The 22,420-nt window shown below is 42.3% G+C and overlaps 1 protein-coding gene across 8 annotated transcripts in view; it reads right to left on the bottom strand.

Moving 5' to 3' along the window:
* The window catches only part of LOC123610674 (amyloid beta precursor protein), a 278,796-nt gene that overhangs the window by 168,845 nt on the left and 87,531 nt on the right, over positions 1 to 22,420 (bottom strand). The gene's annotated exons all lie outside the window — the stretch shown is intronic.

The following is a 22,420-nucleotide window of genomic DNA, read 5'->3' as shown; positions in this document are numbered from 1 at the left end:
ATGGATCATGTTAAGGTAAAGGCAAAAATAAAGTGAAAACCAGAAGGTTCACTTAAATTGTCTGTCTGATTTATTCAAGTGAGGGGAGCATAGCCTTATACACACGCATAAACGCCAGGTTGGGTAAAAGACAGAAATAGTGTTTGACCAAGACTCTGAATAACACTGGTCTTAACCAATGAAAACAGTGCAATGGATATATTTTTAAAAGACAGGAACAAAATGAAGATTTGTTGGCAGTTCTGCAGCTTTTAAAAAACCTCGCGTAGGAATGAGTTAACAAGTCTGATTGGGTTATGCAAGTGTGCTGAAATTGAATAATTAACTAAATGGATGATGGCTGCTGGAAGCCAGGCTTTTCACTGTTGGAATGAGAATTTACCGATAAGTAGAGCAGGTGAAATGATCCATGTGGTAGGAATACAGGAGAGTTGGAGACATCAAGATGAACTCGTATCTGGCTTAATACAGATACAGATGCGTGGCTTTAAGAGTATGTACAGATATGTAGAATACAAGGGTGAGTGTACAGAAATATATTGCTCCCTCTTTCAGCTGAGAGGACCCAGTAGGTAAGGAATTCTGGAGGCAATGACCACATGTAGCATCCACATCTCAGTTTTTAATACCATTCTCCGATAAAAGGAACACAGGCTTTTTGAAGAAATGGCTGATTCTAGGGGGTGGTGCAGAAAATATACAACAGGAGCCTGGAGCATCTTGTTCAGAAAAAAAAAAAAAAGAAGAAGAAAGAAAGAAAGAAAAAGAAGAAGAAGATATTTCAAATAAGCACAAGAGCCCACTGAAAAAGCTCCCAGTGGCCAGCGCGGAAATAATTTGAGCCATAAAATATATCAAGTAGTCTTGGATTATAACTCAAAGTATTCCTAAATACAAATGACTGAATAAATAAATAAATAAATAGGTGGAAAGGGACAAATATGTGCAGGAGAGTTCCAAATAAGCTACATACTCTACCCTCACTCAACGAGGTGAAGCATAAATCTCTACTCCTTTCCTTGTAGGCTACCCATGGTGATTTCCTTCCTGAACACAGCAGGCAATGGTAGAAAAGGGAGTAACTTTACATTGGAGAAAGCTGAAAACCCCACCCCAGCCAGGCGATCGCGGTCAGTATCAACGGTGACATACCAAGTTGATAACATGCGCAAATGACATACGATGAGAAGAGCACCTTACTTCTGTGGTCTTCCAAAACACTCGTGACACCAGTCCAACCAGGAGACAATTCCAACACAGGAGCACGACCTAAAATACCTGACGGGTACTCCTGAAAACTGCCGTGGTCATTTAAAACACGGCAAGTCTGAGAACCTGCTACAGCCGAGAGGAGGCTAAGGAGATCTGACAACCAAATGTGATGGGTTTCCTAAAGGGGACCCTGAAAGTTAAAAAAAATCTGAACAAAGTGCGAACTTTATCAATAATAAGGTTTCAAAACTGGTTCATTGATTGAAAGGAATGTACCAGACCAATGGAAGATGTTAATAATAAGGGAAACTTGGTTGAGGGGGTATATGGGCATCCTCTGGGCCATCATCTCAATTTTTCTCTAAGTCTAAAACTTCAAGTTTACTTAAAAACTTTTTTGGAAGTCTCCATATAAAATTTCATACCTATTTGCCTTCGCATCACCATTCTGGCCTTCAAAACGGTGTCCGTGAAATTACTATAGCTGCAAAGAAACTGGGGTTAAGGGGCGCCTGGGTGGCGCAGTCGGTTAAGCGTCCGACTTCAGCCAGGTCACGATCTCGCGGTCCGTGAGTTCGAGCCCCGCGTCGGGCTCTGGGCTGATGGCTCAGAGCCTGGAGCCTGTTTCCGATTCTGTGTCTCCCTCTCTCTCTGCCCCTCCCCCGTTCATGCTCTGTCTCTCTCTGTCCCAAAAATAAATAAACGTTGAAAAAAAAAATTAAAAAAAAAAAAAGAAACTGGGGTTAAAAAGATCTTGCTAAGATGGGCTTCTCTTCTATGGCATTTATAATAACTAGACAGAGCTTGGTTTACAGTCTTCTAAGCAAATCTCTCACCGAATCATTTGTGTGATGTGCAGCATTTAAATTCTTTTAAAAACCTGAAGAATTTCAGCATCCTCACACATATCAATAGGAAAGGAGATGCTTTGGTTTCTAAGTTTAACCTTGACTTAGAAATGTACACGCAACATCATAGAATTCAATTACCCTTCACAAGTGAGGAATCTCACGCTTGAAGAATAATTTCTGCACAGCTAATAACAGAACCAGGCTGGGCTCCAGGTCTGGCTCAACTGTAATGCTCACTACACCCGAGTAAAGTGTTACCACATTCCACAAATTCTGCGTCACGGCTTCCTGGCTAACCGACCCCAGATTAGTTAAATCTGTTGCCTCTCTTTTGTTGTATTACTCATAGTCATTGTTTTATCAACAATGGGCCTTCTTTGTTACTTACATCTGTAGTAATTCCAACATCAGTTAAAAGACAGAATTATGAAAATAATGGCTGTCTTTCCAGATCAGGGGTGTACAAACTCTAAAATGCTTCGGAAACCCCTGGCGTGCGGCCTCAGCATATAGACCCATCCTTCCTCCCTCTGATCCCAGCACCTGCATCTGGGCATGTGGGATGTGCCTGAAAAACAGACCTCCCCAGAGGGATTCTGATTCAGGTGGTTCACCGACTGTTCCCCTGTGCGAACAGCAGGGGGCTTCTCGGGCTTCGAGGCGCACACGCATCGCCTGGGGATCTTGTTAAAGCACAGTCTCTGACTGGACAGGTTGAAGGTGGGACCCAGTCTACCTGTGTAACAAGTTCCCAAGTGATTTGATTCAGCTGTTCCTTCAGGCAGCGAGAATGGACTGAAGGTAATCCATTATAACTAATCTTATTAACGTTTTGGGCTGCTTTGTTTTTTCAAGTTACAGGCTATTATGAAACACTTGTTACAATGGCCTGTCTTTTGCCTTTTCTTTTAATTACGTTAAAATACGCACAGCATAACGGGGCGCCTGGGGGGCTCAGTCGGTTAAGTGGCCGACTTCGGCTCGGGTCATGATCTCGCGGTCCGTGAGTTCGAGCCCCGCGTCGGGCTCTGTGCTGACAGTTCAGAGCCTGGAGCCTGCTTCAGATTCTGTGTCTCCCCCCTCTCTCTGCCCCTCCCATGCTTGCGCCCTGTCTCTGTCTCTCAAAAATAAATAAACGTTAAATATATATATATAATCAAGTTATTCATGCCTTCTTCCCATAAGCCTGGGTCTTGTCCCATAGATTTCTCATTCTGGCACAATTTTAGGAATAGGGTAGAAAGAATTCTGCATTTGAAGCCGGAAGGGAGAAAGTGACAGAGTGACTCAGGAGGATTTAGTGATTTCCATGCATGAAAAGGGGAGGAGAGTGATACCTTCTGGCCACAGGAGCTCAGATAAGATGCGGGACAAGGATAAAAATTAACACCTGAAACAATTTGGTTTAATTTTAAGAGATCATCTCTGCTCCCACTCAGTATTGCTGAATCCCACTGTGGACCCAGCTCCATGGAGGAGACACAGAGTCCTTCATAAAAGAGCACAGAGGAGTGCTGTCCACTGGAACACAGGCCACGTAAGCAGTTTTAAATTTCTAGGAGTCACATTAAAAAAGGTCAACTTAGTTTTGGTAATAGTCTTTATTTCACCCAGCAGATCCTAAACGTTGTCATTTCAACATGCAATCCATGTAAAAACATTATCCCTAAAACGGTCTAAATTCTCCCCCCGCCATTTTCCAGACTAACTCTTCAATATCTGCTGTGTATTTTACATTATGGCACATGTCAGTCTGGACTGGCCACAATTCAAATGCTCAACAGCCACACGGGGCTGGTGGCCACCATAGGGCAGTACTAGCTTAGGGTCAAATTTCAGAGATCAGGAATATCTTTCAACGAGTGAGCAGTTGGATGTGGGCAGGTTGAGGTTATGGGGTAAAATCTGAATCCAAAGATAAAGGCCTACACGGAGAAATAAATCCCAAGTATGAATACACTGGAAAGGCTGTATTCATAGTTCTATATGCTATCAGAATACCAGACATTTTGTTTGAGTTTATTTATTTATTTTGAGAGAGACAAAGAGCACAGCAGGGAGGGGCAGAGAGAAAGAATCCCATGCGGGCTCCGGGCCGTCAGCACAGAGCCCGATGTGGGGCTTGAACCCATAAACCGTGAGATCATGACCTGAGCAGAAAGCAAGAGTCGGACGCTTAACCGCCTGAGCCACCCGGGCATCCCTGGAATATCGTACGTTTTAATCACCGAGAGGAAGATCACTACAATTCAGTTTGTTAACCCTATTTACCAGCAAACAGCCCTTTTCTCTCACTTCTCCTTTTGCAGTTCTCATATTTTAATTTTTATTTATAGAGTATGTGATCAATTCGGATGTGGAAATTTAAATCAGGCTTCCTTTATACCTAAGCCTCCTCATCTTTAGCCTAGCCCAGTGTTGAATATCGAGAGGAGAGGGGGGGAAAGCAGAAAGTAGAGGGATAGTGTCCTAAATTCTTTATTCTGTCTCTCAGGAACACAAGTATCCTCACTGGCTGCTTTCTCCTAACACTTTCTTTCTGCCTTATTAAAATATTCATAGCCTGATAGATTTTAAAGATGCAATTAATGAGGGTTATATATGGGCCTTTTAGAAAGCCACATAATTGCTAACAAAATACCAATCAGCGTGAGGTGCCGTGAGGCCAGAGAACCACCACTTATTACCAAAACCTTAAATTATACAGAGAGGTAAAAATACACAGCCCGTTTTTTCCCCATACCATACTCAGAAACCCACGTGTGAGGTAGGCCGTCATCAAGACAGGAAGAGGCATTTTCACGGATAAGCCTCTCAACAGAGTTGGGGACTATCACTTCCAAACCCCTGACTGCCTTTTTCCAGCCCGTTACCATCTGGCCTTGCTGGAACAATCTTCCTCAAGTCTTCTCTCTCTCTCTCTCTTTAAAAAAAAAAATTTTTTTTTAACGTTTATTTATTTTTGAGAGACAGAGAGAGACAGAGCATGAGCAGGGGAGGGGCAGAGAGAGAGAGGGAGACACAGGATCCAAAGCAGACTCCGGGCTCCGAGCTGTCAGCAGAGAGCCCAATGCGGGGCTCGAACTCACCAACCGTGAGATCATGATCTGAGTCGAAGTCGGATGCTTAATAGACTGAGCCAGCCAGGCGCCCCTCAAGTCTCCTCTTAAGGTTTAGAGCAACAAGCATATTGATCTGCTCTCAAGTTTGCTGTCCGTTTTCTTCACCACAGTAGTTGGCTCTTTTCTTCTTCTCTAGCTTCCCGATTATGGAGACAGCACTTGTATTTCATTCGCTGTCCTCAGCTACTTGTTCTTCCCCTTTTACTGGGTCATCTTTTATTTTTTTAATGTTTATTTGTTTTTGAGAGAGAGAGAGAACGCATGCACACAAGCAGGGGAGGGGCAGAGAAAGAGGCGGGACAGAGGATCTGAAGCAGGCTCTGTGCAGAGAGCCCAATGTGGGGCTCGAACTCACCAACCTCGAGATCACGACCTGAGCCGAAGTCGGATGCTCAACCGACTGAGCCACCCAGGCATCCCTCACTGATTCATCTTTTAATAATTCTGATTTTATCATCTCAAGTCAGTTTTTAATGTAGATAAATTTTTATCTAAGGAGTAATAATTGGATCAGAGGCTGAATATAAGATTATGCTATTAGCTTTGACATTTTATATTCACTTCAGGCCTCCTATATTGTTTGATTATCTAGGTTGCAGAATATAAATAAATGTGTTTCGTTAAAAAAAAAATAGTAATTCTGATTTTAAAACAAGACAACCGCCCTCTACTTTCTCATTCAGATATAATCGGCCCCGGAACAACACGGGTTTGAACCGTGCGGGTCCACTCACACACAAAATGTTCTCAACAAACACAGTACAGTACTCTTTCCCTTAGGATTTTCTCAGTGACATTTTCTTTTCTCCACCTTACTTTGTCGTAAGAATACAGTATATAATACGTACAATATATGAAGTGTGTGTTAAGTGACTTTATGGTATCAGAAAGGTCAAGAGTAGACCACTAGTAGTTGAGTTTTGGGGAGTCAGAAGTTATATGTGATTTTTTGACTTTGTCGGGGCTCAACACCCCTAAACCCCATGTTGCTCAAGAGTCAACTGTATTGTCATCCATGCCTAGGGGTTCAACAACTTCCTCTAGTCTTTCAATGTTGACTTTTCAGTTGACATTCCAGTCACCAGCTGGACACCTACTTGAGAGGGTACTGACGTTAGCAAAAGGACCCCTGACCGCCAAATTTTAGAACTGTACCCAAAGAATAATAAGCACTTCTTCACTGGGTCAGAACCTCTCTTTTTATCTTTTTTAATGATTATTTATTTATTTTGAGAGATACAGAGAGTGAGAGAGAGTGCAAATGGGGGAGGGGTAGAAAGACAGAAAGAGAGAGAGAGGGAGAATCCCAGGCAGACAGAGAGCTGACAGCACAGAGTTCGACGCAGGGCTCGAACTCATGAACCATGAGATCATGACTTGAGCCGAAATCAAGAGTTGGATGCTTAACCGACTGAGCCACCCAGGCGCCTCAGGTCAAAAATCTATCTTATGGGGAAGCAAGAGAAGGGAATGGCGCCAACATCCAACATTTTAGGGGAGCCAAACATGGCAGGGCCTGCTGAACAAATTCTACGTGGTTATAACACCCAGGTCCCCCTGCTCACTTAATAACGCTTCTGCTTTCTCAATTAGTATGTGTCACAATTCATGTGCCAATCCTCATGGACTGTACCTCTGCAACGCTCAGACTGTCCATATTCCAGAAGCTGGACCACCTATCGTGTCACACGTGGAAATGTTCTGAAATGTTGAACTCCATCCAGTGAACCGCTTTGTGAGCAGAAACTTACCTCTGAGCTCTCCCTACTCCTCTTCATCCACTACAGCTACTCATTATGCCCCTACGTCCCCAACTCTTCATCACTCACTAAGGTTGGCAGAGAAGGTTTCCCAAGTCCCTGCCAGTCTGGCCTGGGACACGAATCTATGAATCACCAGTGCTGACCATCAGCTAGCGACCTCCCCATGCACTCATCATGCTCACACCTATTGTTCCAGCCTGTCTCTCTCGTAAGCGTGAGACCCCTGAGACCCAGCTGCCACACTGTGCCCCTTGAGCGCTTAGTAAGTGTCCCTTCTGGATCATCTTGTGTCCAGCCCCGACTTGAAATGTCCAGCGTTAGGAGACAATGGAGTCGTCTCCTAGTGACCAGAGAGGAATAAATATTGCTTTATATTTCAGGGGGTCTCCAACTCAAAACTTCTAGGAAAAACAAAATATAGGGGTACCTGGGTGATTCAGGCAGTTGAGCGTCCAACTCTTGATTTTGGCTCAGGTCATGATCCCAGGGTTGTGGGATTGAGCCCTGTGTCAGGTTCTTAAGATTCTCTCTCTCTCTCTCTCTCTTTTACCCCCTCTGCCCCTCTCCCCTGCTCATGCTCTCTCTCAAAAACTATATATACATAGCAGATACATAGCTATTTAGGGCAAAAGGAGGTAAAGAGGGAATAAAAAATGAAAAAGAAAAGACATGACAGTATTTAACAAAAGAGCTAGCTAGGAAATAATTAGGGTACAGTATTTGGAATCAGCACAACCCTCTACTGGTATCAGAACATTGCTAAGTCCTCAAGGCTTTGTTAAAAACACTGAAAAAAGAATTAGAGTTCTGTCACTGTACCGGCAACATCATCTAGGGAAGAAGGATTTATTCTATCTAATAGAATAAATATAAGAAGGATACACGATTCATCAAGCTCTTCAATAAAAATATGTTTTAGAAATTACCCAGTTCCACTGAGTTGTGTTTCAAAAATCATGTGATTTTTTTCCATGGGGATGGATCTCAGCTAAATCAGAATCTTGCCTTGTCTTGGGGTGCCCAGGTGGCTCAATCAGTTAAGCGTCTGGCTCTTGATTTCCGCTCAGCTCGTGATCTCATGGTTCATGAACCTGAGCCCTTGCATCAGGCTCTTAGCTGACAGCATGTAGCCTGCTTGGGATTCTCTCTGTCCCTCTCTCTCTCTCTCTCTCTCTCTCTCTCTCTCTGTCCCTCTACCACTCAAATGCGCATGCTCTCTCTCTCAAAATAAATACATAAATATTTAAAAATCGAAAAAGAATCTCTCCCTGTCTTACCACTCCACTGTGGACTTAGAAATTGCCACTCAGACTCGTACACACGGCTTAGTTTCATTATTATAAATCAATCTGCCAAGGCTTGCCATTCCCGAGAGAACTGAAGTTCTGGACTTGTAACGAAGAGTGTTTGGGGCATGAAATTACCACCTTAAGGCTTCCAAGATGTATATCACAAACTGTTTAGCGGAAAATTCTCCCCGGAAAATTCTGATTCCACGTCTCTAATCCAGTATCTCATGGCTTCTAAGACTGGCCTAACTGAGTTATCTGTCTACACCTGCTAATACAATAAAAGCTAAGAAACTGCTGCGAATCTCTGTGGTAATGAAACATAAAGCCCACATTGTAACAAATAATGGACCTGATTTTTAAAAAGGGAGTATTGTAATCTATTTCAAGATAACTCAAAAACCCTAGAAAAATCTGAGGTCAGTTAAAGGATATGCAAAACTTGAGACTACTGATCAGAGCCTTCCCCAATAACGTATTATTTTCCATATTGACGCAACTCCTTGGGTCGTGTGAGAGAATGAGAACATGGCTATTCTTAAACCTAGTAATTTTCTTTTATCGTCGCAACTTCAATCACGGATGTAAATGAAAATTTCTGCTCACTCTGCTCCTTTTCTGCTTGAATGAATTTTATAATGAAAACGTCTGTGCCCTTCCAACAGAGCACGAGCGTCATTCAAATTTTACACGCCGGGCAAAGAGCGAATGCATTTTGTAGCTGCAGGATCATTTAAAGGTGCGCCCATACAAGCTACGGCACATTTACACATGCCGTAGTTTAAAATTCTCTCAAGCAAAAGCAAAGGCACCAGAGGTAGGTGCATTCAGGCTTCAAACGTTCTCAGCCTAGTTCTCAGCTTAGTTCCTCCCGGCTCTGCACAGCCGGCCCCGCCCTCCCATCCTGGCCCCTTGTCAACCAGAAAGTGGTGAAACTGTGCCAGAGCCATTTCCATGACCCAAACGGTCTTCCAGGTCAACAATCTAAAGTCACATGAAAACTTCATCTTCAGCTGACCTCTCCAGGGAGCAAATATTTTGAAGAGGAAGCATTTCAGGCATGCGGGAGCTCAGCCTTTAAATCAAACTAGATCTTTAAGTAGTTTTTCAAAGGAAGGCCCTGGAGCACACAGAAGGTGTTTGAAGAAGGCAAAGCTCTCATGTAGCCTTCACATTTATAAATGAGGAATCTGAGTATGATTAGGGCTGATAATGACACAGGGTGATTAATTTTAGGGTACCTCTCATTCCAAATATTCCAGTTTCTGTCTTTCACTTAAAATTATAAACATGACTGAAATGTAGATTAGACGAAAGTTATACTTAGAGTCTCAGTTGTTTTAACCCAGAAATGTTGTGGTTTTAGAAAAAAGCTGAGGACAGACCTTTGACTTGGGGTAAGAACACTGGTTATCCGAACCTTCTAAGAAAAGTGTAAGTTGATTTGCCATTTCATGGGCAAAAGCACATTTTCTTTTTTTAAGTTTATTTATTTTGAGAGAGAGAGCAGGGGAAAGGCAGAGAAGAGAGGGGAGAGAGAGAATCCCAAGTGGGGTCTGTGGTAACATGTGGGGCTCGATCTCACAAACCATGAGATCATGGCCTGAACTGAAATCAAGAGTCGGACGCTTAACTGACTGAGCCACCCAGGTGCCCCAGAAGTAGACTTTCTTTTTTTTTTTTTTAACTTTTTTTTAACGTTTATTTATTTTTGAGACAGAGAGAGACAGAGCATGAACGGGGGAGGGGCAGAGAGAGAGGGAGGCACAGAATCGGAAGCAGGCTCCAGGCTCTGAGCCATCAGCCCAGAGCCCGACGCGGGGCTCAAACTCACGGACCGCGAGATCGTGACCTGGCTGAAGTCGGACGCTTAACCGACTGAGCCACCCAGGCGCCCCTAGAAGTAGACTTTCTAATAATGCATAAGGCTAACAGGACACAGGATCTCCATTACCTAAGTTAAAAGCAACACATTTTATGGTTTAATGCAGTATTTATTCATGACTGTCTCTCTCCCAGTCAAAAGAAACAAAAGGTCAGTCCCCTCTCTTGGCCTGACACCCCTCCCACTCATGCTACCCATGACATGATAATTCTAGATGTTTCATTTTTTGGTTGATGTTCAACCCGTCTGGATAGCTGGCTATTTACCTAAATCCATAGAAGAGGTGTATTTTAAGACCATATATAGGAGGCTCCCTTTTTGAAAAACAGAGGTAATGGCATGAGAAGCCAACAATCCCACTGAGTACAAAAGACATCCCTGATAACAGTTCTCACGTACAAGCGAACATTCGTTAACTGCAACAATAAATCCTTAGGTAACTTTACTCATCTGGGCAGCTGCTGAATTGCCATTCTTACATTAGGGCAGTTTTCCAAAAACGTTTTGCCTTCAGAAGAAATTAATTCTCTTCTTTCCAAGTTACACTTTTAGTACAAATGTAACATTTCCTCACAGTGGAAGATGCTAATTCCAACACTGAGATCACATCTATATATGTATATATATATATATATATATATATATATATATATAAAGCAAGAAATCTTATTTAAGTTAAAGTATCTAAAAATGCTTTTTGAAATATAAGAAAGAATTTTGCTTACCATGTTTAGCTTCATTTCTTTTTTTTTTTTTTTGAGGTTCAGCCTGTCATCCATTTCTTTATTTCTATAATTGTATTCTCATCTCTTTAAAAATATATGTGAAAAGTGAATATATAAGTACTCCCTAGGGATTTAAACTTGATTCATTTTATTCTTGCTACTAGTTGTCATTGACGGGCAGAAAACTCAAAACATGACAGATTGCCCAGTGTGAGGTGTATTTCTGCATCAATATTAGAGTTTCTACATTAACCTCATTCAAATCCAATTAATTCTTCTGCGTGAAATCAAGGGTCCAGGAGACTTTTAATAGAAGCTGAAAACAATCCAACCCTTTGCCTCAAACAGATTTGTATCCCAAATGGTACAATAAACCAACAGAGAAAAATGAAATAGGCATAGCCCATGCTCCTGTGTTCTTTGTTTAATCCGAGAAGGCCACATTTACCATTTGTTGATTATAGTTATGGAAACTCACATAACCATGGATTAATAGCTCGAGAATCATCAAGCCAGCCCTTTGGAAGCCACTGCACTGATTGGGGCTTCCTAGGAAGTTATGTGTATTGCGAGAAAATGAACCACCCGGGAGGACTCCTATAAAACACCGATAATGAAGATTTTCGAAGTGGGCTACAGGAAAATGAGCCAGAGAAGGAGGAGAGTCAGCAGAGAGATAAACAGAAGCAGCAGCATAATCATGGTGCGGGGAGAAGGCACTGGGCCACAGAGTTAGAGACCACTGGGAGGTTAAAGAGGACAGAGAGGCGTCTGAAGGGCCTGATGGGAAAGGCAGCAGAGAGCTCATTCCAGGGAGCTGAAGGGAGGGATGCCTGCAACAGCTGCCTGCGGAGGGAGCCGGAGGTTAGGAAGATCAGACAGGAATGGCTGACCACCGCGTCAAGTCGAGAAGCACAGCTGTGAGTGAGCAGAGCTCAGTGAACGCTCACCGATCGATCGGTGGAGGTTAAAGACGTGGGGTCAAGTGACTAATGTGAGGGCCCAGGGGTCTCTGGGGAATAGGGAAATACCAGGAGGTTAAAAGTTACTGACCTATGAAGTGCAGTGAAGGGTCTACTGACCAAAGGTACTTAAAGTCAAAGATCATAGACAACATAGTTAAAATTTACTGAAGAAAATATGGGCATTGGTTCCCATGAATTTAGACTCAATCGGGAATTCTAAGAACTTAAATTGAGAACAAAAGTGGAAGAAGAGAAAAAAGCTCAAATTTTAAAGACAGTAACTTCTTGGCACATTGAACATGAGCCTCATGTATTAAATATGCTTTAGAGAACACAGAATATCATAGCCCCTGACTGATAATTCTACGTTCTCAATAAAGCAAAAACAGAGCACCACATGACCCAATCATTAGAATCTAGCAATCCTGAGCTGATAAAGACACCCCACAATAAAGAAGGGGGCCTTCTTCAGTGATGGCCACACCTTTAGGTTACAAACACAAAACAAGGTCACATGCCACATTCTTAGCAAAGTAGTTCATATCGAAGGGTAAGGTTTAGGGGAAATTTGAGCTGGGTGACACATTCTTGAAAATGCATGAACCTAATCAACAAACCAACAGGATGGCCCCAGATTTTAATGTCATAAAAAGATATAAGTACTCCCCCTTGAGAGGTTTACATCTACACATCAAGCACTTACTAAACACCACATACATCCCATCATTTAATAAAAGCATTTAAATACGATAGGAATTAATGGTCAGCATTCATAAACATTACTCTCTTTTCTTGGAATTCTAAATAAAATAAAATTTTATTTATTTTGAGGGAGAGAGAGAGAAAGACAGCACGAGCAGGGGAGGGGCAGAGAGAGAGGGAGAGAGAGAGAATCTTCAGCAGGCTCCACACTGTCAGCAGAGAGCCCAACGTGGGGCTCAAACTCACAAACCATGAGATCATGACCCAAGCTGAAATCAAGAGTTGGATGTCCAACCGACTGAGCCACCCAGGCGCCCCTATGACCCTAACTCTTAAGGTACAACATGAAAATCCAAAAGAAGTTTCTAAACTCCATTACCATTATAAATGGTATTCAAAAGTGATTTTCTGCTAAAACGATCCTTTACCCTTTACTCTCAAGAAGCTTCTATCCTTTGCTCCAGGGCACTCTATCACCATCACCGTCTCCCTAACTCCTATTCTTAAACCAATCCTTCATCCTAATACTTAACCAAAAAAAAAGTTCACATTAATCCGGTCATGAAGTGGATGCTTACTAGGACTGGAAATTTGTGGGTGGGTGGGGGGGAAACTTCCAGGGAAGAAGAGGCTGGTTGTCATCATCTTTGAGTCTGGTCCCTGAACAAACCCCTGTTGCTAAACTAGAGAGGATCGGTGTGTTTCCAGAGTAAAGACTATCACAAATACAAACCTCTGTAACATCTCACGTCGTTAATGCCCTAAATTCTATAAAATAGGTATAAAGGTAATTTTATCTACGTACAGTCATAAATTGGAGCCAAGGAGAAGCACACATCTTATGAGGTCGATATACACCCCACAACAAGCTCAGCTATCAAATCAGAGGTTAGTTTTTTCCACTTAAAAGTTAGACAGCTAGGGGCGCCTGGGTGGCTCAGTCAGTTAGCGTCCGACTTCAGCTTGGGTCATGATCTCACAGTTCGTGGGTTCGAGCCCCGTGTCGGGCTCTGTGCTGACAGCTCAGAGCCTGGAGCCTGCTTCCATTCTGTGTCTCCCTCTCTCTCTGCACCTCCCCTGCTTGTGCTCTGTCTCCCTCAAAAATAAATAAACATTTAAAACATTAAAAAAAAAGTTAGATAAATAAGGAGACCCCCTTAAAAGTAATTTGACTTGCAACTTGTAATATTAGAAGGTATTTTCTAAACTAGAAAAACTGCCTGGAAGCCTTAAACTCCCCTTCTTCCTGCCAGACCTATGTGATAAATTTCTCCGTAGCACAAAGAGGTAATAAAAATCATTGACTGTCATCTCACTGAGTGGTCACTTCTGCTACATGCCTCCCTCCTCCATTTCTGAATTCTGTGCTTACATAGCTGTTTTTCTTGATTTTTTCACTGTAGGTCTTCTCACTGTGAGGGTGAAATTGCACGCCTGAGCCCACCCTTTCTCTGCCCACCAGCCTCCTGGTATAGTCCTACCTGGAATCTGCATTATCGCTGTGCCAATACTCCTTAGACCTGGGCAACGACGTATCCTTTCTTTTTTTCTTTTGGGTTTTCTTCTTCTCAAGTTAATACATGCCCCATTTTAAAATTTGCTTTATTTTCTGTGCATCCTTCCAGACTGGATGTCTTCCAAATTCTCCAAAAGAACTCTAAAACCACTCTAAGCACAGGCACGTCCAGCAGGTAGCACATCTGTGCCATTTTTGTTTTTTTCCTGGAGACCTCCCCCTAGGGACCCTCCTGGTCCCCTCCAGTCTGGACTGACTTTTCTCCAACTGCCGCACAGATGTTGCCATGGGACTTCCCTTCGCCATCAGCTTTCAAGCTAAAGCCTGAGACTCACAGACAGGAAAAAAGAGAGGCAGGGTGGGGAGGAACAAAAGCAAAAAGACTCCAGGGATGTATATCACCAGTATGAACTAAAATTCACTGAGGGATGTGGAAAAGAGGGACAGTTTAATGAAGACATCCAGGTTAAGAGAATTTATCCCCAGGGGCACCTGGGTGGCTCAGTCGGTTAAGTGTCCGACTTCGGCTCAGGTCAAGATCTCACAGTTTGTGAGTTCGAGCCCCCCATCAGGCTCTGCACTGACCACTCAGAGCCTGGAACCTGCTTGATTCCATGCCTCCTCCTCTCTCCACCCCTCCCTCACTCACGCTCTCTCTCTCTGGCTCAAAAATTAAAAAAAAAAATTATTTTTGAAGAGAATTTATCCCTAGATTCTACAGTAAAACAAATATTGAGAGTTTTCTGCATCAGGTGCTAAAACCGAAATATTTCACACAATCCTTTGATACTGAAATTGAAATACATCTTAACTCAAGCTTTAGATTCACTGTCATCTTTATGTCATTTCTTACACTCATGCTGCTTTTTGTGTGTAACTATTAACAAAGAGCATACTTTTTTCTTCAATGCTTTTTGGCCAACTCTTTCATTACGTACAAACATCAAATTACATTTTTAAAAAATGTATGGAAATACTGGAGAGAAATCATTTTCCTTAATTTTACTTCAGTATTCTTGATATAATTAAATCTTTCCTTTACAATAAATAGTTACACTTTCACGGGTACTGTTTAGAGATACTGCAAAAATAAGCTATAGGCCCAATGCACAGTATTAAAACTGAAACATTTTAGAGGTGCCTGGGTGGCTCAGTTGGTTAAGCATCCCACTCTTCGTTAGGGCTCAGGCCACGATCTCACAGTTTGTGGGTCTGGGTCCCACGTCCGGCTCTGCACTGACAGCAAAGAGCCTGCTAAATAGTCCCTTTATTACTAACAAATAATAAAATTGCAGATTTTACACTTACTGTCAATTAAAAAATAGGAGGATCTTTCAACTCAGAATCAAAAATCGGTATTAAAAATTTCCTTTAGGGGCACCTGGGTAGCTCAGTCCATTGAACGTCCAATTTCAGCTCTGGTCGTGATCTCGCAATATGTGAGTCTGAGCCCCGAGTTGGGCTCTGTGCTGACAGCTCAGAGCCTGGAGCCTGCCTCAGTTTCTCTGTCTCCCTCTCTCCCTCTCTCTCTCTCTCTCTCTCTCTCTCTCTGCTCACCCCCTGCTCACGCTCTGTCTCTATCTCTTAAAAATAAATACGCATTAACAAAATTTATAAAAATTTCCTTCATATTTTCATAAAATTAAATAGCATATATTTTATTAAAGCAACTACAAGATTTGCAAGACATTCGGCCAAGAATCGGTTCCCAGAAAACCCACAAATGAATGCAAAGTATTTACCATGATGTTTATCAATGCACCCTTTATAATAGCCACCACTACAAAGTAAACAATTAAATGACCCAAAGTAAGGAATAAAACACACTGTAGTGTCCAGCATAATGTTAGTTTAAAAGCTGTGCTTTCCAAGATAATTTCATTTCATGCATGAAGTATTATAAAAATGCGAGGTGAAACAAAGGTCACAAAATAGGAAACAAGAATCACGTAACTGTTAGAGATGCCTGGGTGGCTGGCTCGGTCGGTTAAGCACCTGACTCTTGATGGTGGCTCAGGTCATGATCTCACAGTTGTGAGACTGGGCCCCGCATCGGGGTCTGCACTGAGCAGAGCCTGCTTGGGATTCTTTCTCTCCCTCTCTCTCTGCCCTTCCCCCGTGTGCACGCACACTTTCTCTCTCTCTCTCTCTCTGTCACAATAAGTAAATAAAGTTAAAAAAAATACCTGTAACTGCTAAAAATACTGAAAGCAAAATATAAGCAGAAAATACAGAGTGAAAGGAAGCCGTTATTCCTTGGTAGTGGCTGCATTTTTTAAACTTGGTATGATGACCAGGTATCACTTTTGTAATCAGAGAAGTTTGAGTACATGCTTATAATTCTAGCACGTACTGCGAAGGACAATGCCCATTAACCTCACGCCATGTACTTTTCAATGCATTACTGAGAAGCATGGGAACAGTGCTATTTTAAATAAATAAACGGAGGTTTCTTTTCTATGCCTGTCATTAGGGACCTGCATCGATAAATTCTGTGTTTTAATAAAGCACTCACAACACAGCACCCCCACAAGCCATAACAGGAGACTTTCAAAGATTGTTGTTTTTCTTTATGTAATTAATGTTAATGACTTCTGAATATTATCTTCAGTTAAAAAAAAAAGGCAAAATTAAGGATTTAACCAAGCAAATCATTCATGCTATCCTAGCTCTCATCCCAGACAAAACACAAGTTGTTAAAAGTCCCAGAAAGAAGCCATAATAGCAGATACAATAATTAAAACAAGAAGATGAAACTAAATTAGAATTGGAGCCAAAAAAGACTACTATTTTTTTTTTCAAAATTGGATTTAAAAAAAAAAAATTTTTTTTTAACGTTTATTTATTTTGAGACAGAGAGAGACAGAGCATGAACAGGGGAGGGTCACAGAGAGAGGGAGACACAGAATCTGAAACACGCTCCAGGCTCTGAGCTGTCATCACAGAGCCTGATGCGGGGCTCGAGCTCATGGAGTGCAAGATCATGACCTGAGCCTAAGTCGGACGCTTAACCGACTGAGCCACCCAGGTGCCCCAAAATTGGATTTATTTTTAAAGTATCAATCTTTTCTACTTTATAAAGCAAATCCATCTGGGGCCAATATAATTATGGCGAATGGGGAGCCGGCAGAGGGAGATAACCTACCCGGAAGGAAATCATTTGCATCGCTTCTCCTACTTAATGAAATGTCCTTTCCAACACGAAGGAATCTATAGGGAAAATGTAGTTTCTTCCCATTTAACAATCCTCCCTGGAACAAATGTAGCTCCCATATACAAATTTGGGGAGAAAACAAACAAGCACAAAACAAGATCAAGGACATTTCTGAAGAATTAGTAATGATGAATGCTGCTTGTACGTAGCTAAAGAATGGAGACATTTTCTTTTACTTTGGCAGTATGCTGTGTTTAAAACTAAAATATTTTCCCATAAGAAGTTATTACTACTGTATAAAGCTTGAAAAGCACAACAACCAGCAGATATAACGATTATTCTGTGCGCTCTTTCAAGCTTTTTCACTTCTTTTCCTTTTAAAAAAAATTTTTTTTAATGTTTATTTTTGAGAGAGACAGACAGAGCATGAGCAGGGGAGGGGCAGAGAGAGAGGGAGACACAGAATCGGAAGCAGGCTCCAGGCTCTGAGCTGTCAGCACAGAGCCTGACGTAGGGCTCGAACTCATGAACTCTAAGAGGTCAGGTCATGACCTGAGCCAAAGCTGGACACTTAACCGAGTGAGGCACCCAAGTGCCCCTTGAGTTCTTTTTCAACTCTCACTACCCGTTGATGGATATGCCATTTTATGTATGATTTCATATGTTTTTCTGATAAAATTCACCTATTATAGAAATTAACAGGAAAAAAAAAACTTCAAAAAAATCAAAATCACCCATAATCCCATCGGTTGTAGATAAACACTGCTAAGATTTCTTTTCCACTCATGTTTTCTTTTACGTAGTTGCGAATCAGCCTGGACATAGTGGTCCTGAAGTGTGACTAACTTGGAATATTCAAAGGTCTCACGTGAAAGACCACATAAGAAAGAAGCCTGATAGCTCAGTGATATCAGACTGAACACTCAAGGAGCAGTGAGTGATCAGCCTTCCCTGATGAAGAGAAGTCCAGGGATTCTGGCCATTCTTTGTGACAGCATGATGCAGACAATTCTTAAAAACGCAGCAGGATATTCGGGCCACCTGGGTGGTGTAGTTGGTTAAGCGTCCGACTCTTGATCTAGGCTCAGGTCACGATCTTACGTTGGAGTCCGAGCCAGGCATGGGGCGCTGTACTGACAGTGCAGTGCCTGCTTGGGATTCTTTCTCTCCTTCCCTCTGGCCCTCCCCAGCTTGTTCTCTGTCTCTCTCTGTCTCTGTCTCTCTCTCTCTCTCAAAATTCATCAATAAACTTAAAAATATATAAATAAAATAAATTAAAAAAAAAAAACAAACCCATAGGATATTCAAGAATTTCTCTCCCTCTTGTGTGTAAAAGCCGGGCTCATCAAGCACCACTCCCACGGTGTGCACGTATACAACCCCACACACAATGTCCCCGGACTTCCTAAGCGGCTGTATTGACCGCAGAGGTCAGCGAACGCTGCAAGAACCGCCGGTTCAGAATCACACCGGATTACTGCGCTAGGGCATCTGGGCATCTGCGAGAGCCTAGAATCTACAATAAAAACGTTCTTCCGTGCCCAGCCCCATTCTTAAAATTAGGTGAAGTCTCGTGCAACCTTCCTGGATATTGTTCTGCTATATGATGGGACTCAAGAGTAGCTGTTGTTCAGTGTCAAACCCAAAAAACTACTCTGGTGCAGTATCTGTCAGAATATCCAACAACAAACTTTTCACACTACAGAGGATGAAGATAGTTGTAGACAATTCACACAAAAGTAGCCACCAAAAGACAAGGTACGAGTGTCTTAAAACTTTACTGGGGCGGGGCGCCTGGGTGGCGCAGTCGGTTAAGCGTCCGACTTCAGCCAGGTCACGATCTCGCGGTCCGTGAGTTCGAGCCCCGCGTCGGGCTCTGGGCTGATGGCTCAGAGCCTGGAGCCTGTTTCCGATTCTGTGTCTCCCTCTCTCTCTGCCCCTCCCCCGTTCATGCTCTGTCTCTCTCTGTCCCAAAAATAAATAAACGTTGAAAAAAAAAAAAAAAATTAAAAAAAAAAAAAAAAAAAACAAAAAAAACTTTACTGGGGCACCTGGGTGGCTCAGTCAGTTGAGCATCCGACTTCAGCTCAGGTCATGATCTCACGGTCTGTGAGTTCGAGCCCCGCGTCGGGCTCTGTGCTGACAGCTCGGAGCCTGGAGACTGCTTCCGATTCTGTGTCTCCCTCTCTCTCTGCCCCTCCCATGCTCACACTCTATCTCTCTCAAAAATAAATAAGTGTTTTTTTAAAAAAAGACACACGGGCGCCTGGGTGGCGCAGTCGGTTAGGCGTCCGACTTCAGCCAGGTCACGATCTCGCGGTCCGTGAGTTCGAGCCCCGCGTCAGGCTCTGGGCTGATGGCTCAGAGCCTAGAGCCTGTTTCCGATTCTGTGTCTCCCTCTCTCTCTGCCCCTCCCCCGTTCATGCTCTGTCTCTCTCTGTCCCAAAAATAAATAAACGTTGAAAAAAAAAAAAAAAATTAAAAAAATAAAAATAAAAAAAGACACACAAAAAAACCCAAACTTTATTAAAGCAGAAAATTCAAAATCGATATAGCAAGTATCTTCAGTTTCTCATCTGACCCTATCTGAATGGTTCCTGATCATTACTACTTGTATGTTTGGAGAGTCTTGAATATAAAATTAAATAGAATGACACTTAAGGTAGCAATTCTTTAATTTCTAAATTCCTTTGGGTTAAGCTATTAACCGGACTTTGCCCTCAGAGATCAGTAACTTGTCTTATGCAACCCGCTTTGCCTGTACTGGACAGAACCAAGTCCAGAGGAGCTCCGGTTTCAGCAGTAGATCTATTACACCATGAAGAGCAGTCGTTCAAGTAGAAAGGGGCTGAAGGCTTTGCAAAGAAAATACTCTCCTTGAGTAATGGTAATGATGTGCTTAATTCCGCATGAGATCATAATTAAAATGTTCATATGAGGGGCGCCTGGGTGGCCCAGTGGGTTAAGCATCCGACTTCAGCTCAGGTCATGATCTCATGGTTTGTGAGTTTGAGCCCCACTTTGGGCTCTGTGCTGAGAGCTCAGAGCCTGGAGCCTGCTTCAGATTCTGTGCCTCCCTTTCGCTCTGCCCCTCCCCCGTTCACTCTCTCTCTCTCTCTCTCTCTCTGTCTCTCTCTCTCTCTCTAAAATAAATATTGACAGAAAGTTCAATAAAAATGTTCATATGATTAAGAGCGATCTTACATTCTGATTCTAGAAACACAATCAAAAGCAAAGGGTAAGATGAGAAAGCCAGCTCACCCTCAAGGGACATCACCCACTCGCTCCAAGGAAGGAAAGTGTCAACCACAACCTAATATACTCTCTCCAACTAGACAAAGAGTGCAAGAGAGTGCCAAGCAAGTATGCCCAAGACAAATACAGGATTTGAGGAAAAACAACCCAGTATGACACCGATCCTGCATCCGATAGAAGGGTCAGGAAGGGTGCATGCTAGATGTAACTGGCATTTCTCTCTCAAGCTTTGTTTTGGGTTTCAATATGCTTAACGTTTGAGCCCGTTGTACTTTGTTTTCTAGGTAGTGCCTTTCTGAGAATTACCTTCAGTAAAATCATCTCTTGTCTAAAGGATGTTTGCATATAGCCATAGAGTTTGCAGAGTACTTATATTAATGCTAAACACTAATTACTTGTTCAAGCAGCAAGTAATTTACAACAATGTTGCCTATTCCTTCCACAAAGTGGAAAACGTTATCAAGGAAAGATTTTACCCTGTACCAGAGTCAGGATCGTTTCTTTTATGAACACAACGTGTGTTGTGACTTTAAAAAAAAGTTATTTATTGCCTGCAATTCACAACTTTTCCTCAATGATCTGATTTTGTAAATCAGGTGGTTATTAGCTCCAGCACAATTTTCTGTTAAAACAGTAAGGAACACTGGAGTGTGAACTGAAAGGTCGTAGGCTTTGGTCCTAATTCTGCCACAAACACCTGTGTGAGGTACAGCGAGACATCCCCCCCTCGTGACTCTCAATATTTGTGCCTGAGAAGTGAGACCACTTAGGATGAGCCTTCCTACATGGGGTATAACATGTTTTCTCACAATAAAAACATCCTGACAGTTCATCACAGCATTATCATAAAATCTTTTGACTTCACATTTAGATCTGAAGACATTTCATACATCGTTTCTTCCTTTTGACAGTATTTTGTTCCCTTGGGAGTTTCAATTCCCTCTTGCCAAGGGGAGGGGCACAGAGTGGGGGTAAGGAGAGGGAAGACAATCAGTTTGGGGCCACAGGAAGTTTGGGGTCAAAGGAAATTTGCCACAACTAAGCGGCACCATGGTGGCGAACTATAATCTTACGGTCAATTCCATCGTTTAGTCAGTTCTCACACTTCTGGATAGTTAAGAAGTGGGGAGATCGCAAGCAAAATGATACATGTTCACTTTGGCAACAGGTGCAGTTGCAAGTGACCTAGCAGGTGTCGTCAGCAATGATGCTCATCCAAAGACCTGAGACCTGGTTCCTGGTGAGCTTATATTCTCATGGAAATATATCTGAAACATTTCACAGAATGGGTGAGAACCAAAAGAAAACAAATCATTAACAAGATCTGGCCCCCCTAAGTAACTGGTTCATGATCTACTTCTTAACTTACACTGAATTAAACGGTCTCTTGACATAATAACTAAATTGGTTTGAAATACACAGTTCCCGGAGACAGCGGACCTCTATATTTAAACATTACTTATTTTCATCTTATTAAATTTTCAGTTCTTAACCAGTCAGACAGAAAAGGGTTAGAGCCCTTGTAAAGTATTTAAGAATAAAGAATAAGGAGGAACAGGGGAAGTCTTGAATCATCAAATGTTTAAGAATCTGGTTCTCCACGCTCTGTCCATCAATTCTATCGTGAGCAGTAAATCCACCAAATGAAAACTTCATTCCAATGGCCAGTGTTTTCTATGAATGTCTCAAATTATGCACAAGCATGAACAGTAATCAGCACGTATGCTCTCATGACATTCATGTTTGATGAAGTATTAAACAGATCTCCAGAATCTTTGGCACTTATCCTAAGTTTGCTGTTGGGACTTTGTGAAAAAAAGATCCCTTTTAGTCTTTACAAGAAGTCGCTAGAATGTATATCAGTATTTGTCAAGGTCTCCCTGTATAGACCTCTATGTCCTTGTTTATAACCATGCATAAACCACCATGTTAACCACCAGACCAAAGACTGCGGATTTCCACATTGCCTGGTTATATAAAA

The sequence above is a fragment of the Leopardus geoffroyi genome, chromosome C2, assembly GCF_018350155.1.
Source record: "Leopardus geoffroyi isolate Oge1 chromosome C2, O.geoffroyi_Oge1_pat1.0, whole genome shotgun sequence".
In the NCBI taxonomy this organism is placed as follows: domain Eukaryota; kingdom Metazoa; phylum Chordata; class Mammalia; order Carnivora; family Felidae; genus Leopardus; species Leopardus geoffroyi.
This window is presented reverse-complemented; position numbering and strand designations above follow the sequence as displayed.